Source organism: Patiria miniata, unplaced genomic scaffold (genome assembly GCF_015706575.1).
Source record: "Patiria miniata isolate m_02_andy unplaced genomic scaffold, ASM1570657v1 HiC_scaffold_3, whole genome shotgun sequence".
Classification (NCBI taxonomy): Eukaryota; Metazoa; Echinodermata; class Asteroidea; order Valvatida; family Asterinidae; genus Patiria; species Patiria miniata.
Window position 1 is genome coordinate 41,568,406 of NW_024037069.1, and position 4,589 is coordinate 41,572,994.

Genomic DNA, 4,589 nt, shown 5'->3' on the forward strand with positions numbered 1-4,589 from the left:
GTATTTTTCCCGAATTTTTGAAGTGGGAGCATTTACCATTGGGGTCTATGGACGTTTATTTACTGGTCTGCTACCTTCAGCGCCGGCACCTCTGGAGATCTTGTCTGCAATGTTACATTCACCGGGAATATGCCTCCAGTCAGACAGATCGGTACATCCCTGAATCTCGGCAACTCTATTTGCAACGAAAGGCTTGTATTGGCGGGACTGACCTCTGATCCAGGACAATGCTATCAATCAATCAATCAAAAAAAATTATAAAGTTTGCTTTAAAGCGCTGATGGGGCACCAAAAAGAAGAAACAATTATTGATGGTACGCCTCCTGAAACAGGTGAGCGGCTGGTTCAATAATGTCAACGATGGTAGAAGACAGAAGCGCCTAGGCGCAAGACAAGCTTCGGGTGACAATCAACAGTGCTGCCAGAAGTCGGACCGGGTTAACTCCCCCCCCCTCCATAATTTACCCCCCCACCCCCCCCCCCCCCCCCGTTAAGTTGGTATCAGAATTACATTTACACACATTTTGACGAAAGGACAAGGGAAAGGGAAATGCAACACGAACTGCTTGAAATATTTATTATAAATGTGGGAACAAAGTGGGAAAGACGATTATAGATATAGTCCCTTTAAACTTGAGAGAGTGCCTCTTCAAGCGAGTTCTGCATCCGTGCAGAGCCTCATCACCACGCGTGAGCTGGACGTACACGCGCGCTACGGAAGCAATTAGGCCATAGAAATGTGCCTATTTATATCGTCTTCCCCGTGGTTTTTGTACATTGTATATGTCTTTGATGATCTCCTCATATTATGAAACAATAATCAGAACAAAAACTACCTACAGATATAGTTTTAACCACCAAAAGAAGGGATTGGATGCCCACAACCTTGTTTACGTGTTTATTATGGCGAACCGATATGTACGTGAAGTAAACGGTGATCGACCTCTTGTAGCGTCGCATCACCACGACCAGGACAGCAAATTCCACGGCCATGTATGGGAATACTTGTGATGCATGCATGTGCATATGGTGACTTACTATTTCGCAAAAAGTAGGCAACTTATCAGCTGTGGGCGGGGGGTTGATTTTCTGTTCTGTGGACCTTCAAGTTCAAACAAATACTCTGAGAGGGTCACAGTCAATTTGTGTGCATGCAGTGTGTCTCCATTACTTCTCCTTGCCCCTGCCCCTGTAGGAACCCGTTGTGGCTCAGGCCTCAGTACCTCAGTTACCATCAGCGTGGTTTACTACAAAAATTGGCGCCGTAGACACCATCCGGGGAGTCGACACTCAAGAGGATATTATTTCTAATTGAAGCTAGATGTACTTTGTATTAATTTGGCTTTTATTAGCTAGACACTGTGTATTATACATGTGTATGTACATGTATATGGTGTGTTCCACCGTTGCCTGATAACTTGACGGTAACGCGAAGTACGCGAACATAAATAACTTTGTACCGCAAGTCACTGCAAACTTAATATATTTTCGTGCAGGTTTGGGACTCGAGTGTTATTAGCCTTCGACTCGAGGCGAGTTTAGTCGAGTCTTTTTGATGAGGGACTCGAGTTGAATAGAGTCATTTGCTTGCAGAGACTCGAGTCGAGTCGAGTCGCCAAAAATGATGTGACTCGAATCGGACTCGAGTCGAGTCATTGACTCGAGTCATCACAACTCTGGTATATGAATACAAAAAGATACATTCATGCATATCTCTGTTAATAGAAGTATGCATCTTAACAGATGGCCACATTGCAAAAGAGTTAGAAAGAGAGTAACGGAAAAGATAACATTCTAATGAGAGGAGAGGAAAGGGTTCGGTCGAATACCGATGTCATGTAAAGGTATCAATTTAAATAAAGTTGAAATCAACGCAAAGTTTGGGGGAAAATGTCTGTATCTTACCAGGAATAAAGCCGAGAGCAAAATCCATGGTGGCGCTGGTGATTCCTGTCCAGCCAAACGCACCAGCCAATACAATTACGCACAGAATCTGCTTAATGACGTAATGACGGCACGATGACGTCATCATCAGATTACAAGCAGACAACGATTTCTAGATTTAATCTTTGAAAATCAATATAAAACCAATATTGTGACAGATCAGATTTTCCTTTTTACGGGAGTTGATAAAATAATAAAAGATCTTCATTTTTCAGTGATGATACGTGCAAAATCACGTGACCCTTTCTTCCGGTAAACCAGTGGTCCACTGTAATGTGAACTAAAGGTCCAATTGGGTTGAAATTGGTATGTATCTAGACCGGGATGTGTTATAGATGAATATTGAAGTGACGTCATATTGACGTCATCACATAACGTGACGTCCCATTCAATGTTCATTTTTCTACGACTGACCTGCATGTATGTCTGCATAACTATTTTTGTCCTCATCATATACACTCTGCAATTTTATACTGTACATGTATGTATTGTCAGTTTAAAACATGACTGAAAAAATCCCCACAGTAACAGCTTGCTGAAACAGCCATTAATAATGATGTTTATCCACAAACATACATCGTTCTAGTTCCATAGGATATGTTGGGATATGCCTAAAATGGAAATTATCCTATTTTTATACAACACCTGCATAAATCCCCGTCATCTGATTGGTGGATCTTTGATCAAAGGTCATTGAATTATTCGTCCCAACCATAATAAAATTAGCAACGCACAGTGCAATGGAGGTTCCGTATTGCACGGTGAATAGAACTTCTATTGCACGGTGTCACTGCTGCTGGTGGTGGCGCTGTTTTAAATCGAGATCAATTGAACATGATTGTCCTTAACCTGTTGAACAGTTTGCATAAATTTAATATGATGAACTTGTCGAACTTTTAAACAGTTTTTAAAATCAAAAGTCAACCAATCAGATGAAAGGATTTATTCAGGTGTTATATAAAACAAACAATGAGTGTTTCACGTTCGTGCAATGGAAAGAATAATTTCATTCCGTGACAGATGAAATGTTCCATTCCACTCGGCTTCGCCTCGTGGAATGGAACATTTCATCTGTCACCTTATGAAATCATTCTTACCATTGCACTCAAAAACATTCATTATTTGTATAATAGCCCCGTGCAGGCCGTGCTAGTTGGACGTCACTACGCAACTAATGATAGGTTTCAATGCTTTTAATACTCACACCAATTTAGACCACAGAAAAGCCGTCCACTGCAAGTTCCAGAAACCGTATTTCAAAGACTATTATCTACTGCACCTGTCTGTATCATCATTTAAAAACATGACATAAAAATACAGTAACAGCTTGCCAAAACAGCCATGTTTGTCCACAAACGTACATCATCCTAGTTCCATAGGTTACTGTATGCTGGGATATGCTAAAATTGGAAATTATATTACGCCTTTAGCCCCCTATAACGTCATAACCGCAGTTTCAATGTTTTTAATTCTCACAATATTTTAGTCCACATAAAAGCCGTCCACTCAAGTTCCACTATAGGCCAATGCAAAACCAAAGTGAACTGCTGAGCGCTGTGAATATTATGATCTAATTATTCGGATTTCACCATGGTTGCAACGTTAAACGAATACATTTACAATACAAAAGGTCGAATTTGATCATTGAAGATGAATAAAAGATGAAATTAACAAAATTGCTGCAAACTGCCTTCTGACTGGATTGGCCTCAATACAGTCCTGATTTAGGAATGAAATCACGTCACGATTTAGTAAAGTCGACTCCGATTGGCTGGCGCGCGTCTTGCATAAATTTGCATGTCAGATGTTCTCCAGGATTTGGCTCCGTGGATAACGGGTGATACTCAGACTCGACTGAGTAAGCTGGCCGCCAGTGCTTTCTATTGTTGCTTTCGAGCGCGGCGACCATCCTTTAAATTTTGAAGTTCGAACTCCTTGGATCCTATTTGCTAGCTCTATGATTCGATCTCAAGCCACATGGCAGCTAGTGGGAGCGGTTTGCTGGATGCCATGGGGTGAAGTAGTCCGAGTATCACCCGTTATCCACGGAACCAAAGAAGTCATGTATAACGTCTGATATGTCTAGACATGCAGATATATGCAAGCTGTGCGCCAGCCAATCAAAGTCGACTTTACTGCAAGTATATCGTGACGTCATTTTCATTCCCAAATCAGGACTAAATGGTTTGATTGGTCAATTCGAATGCAGTGTTTTGTAATACAACAGCTGGGCGCATTACCCCGTAACATGATACAGAGCGCGTGACACAGTTTTTTGTATCCATTGTCTGTGACGCGCAACGGGTGAATGACCGAAGACCCGATAAAGAAAGCGCTCGCTGATTGGTCAAAATCTGGAGGTCAAGAGGCCTCCAGCAAAACCCATGGCATCCAGCAAACCGCTCCCACTAGCTGCCATGTGTCTTTAAATCGAATCATAGAGCTAGCAAAATTTCCTAATTAATCAGCGAATCTGCTCACATATCATAGACCATGGCATTTGCTGTGGCCTGTTACATAGACTAGGGGCGAAGCTGATTCAAACAAAACCCACCCCATGAGAGTTAAATACAAATTGAGGTCACCAGTGACCATTTTAACGTAGTTCCTCAACGCAAAAACAAATGGGGAGAAAACGCACACCA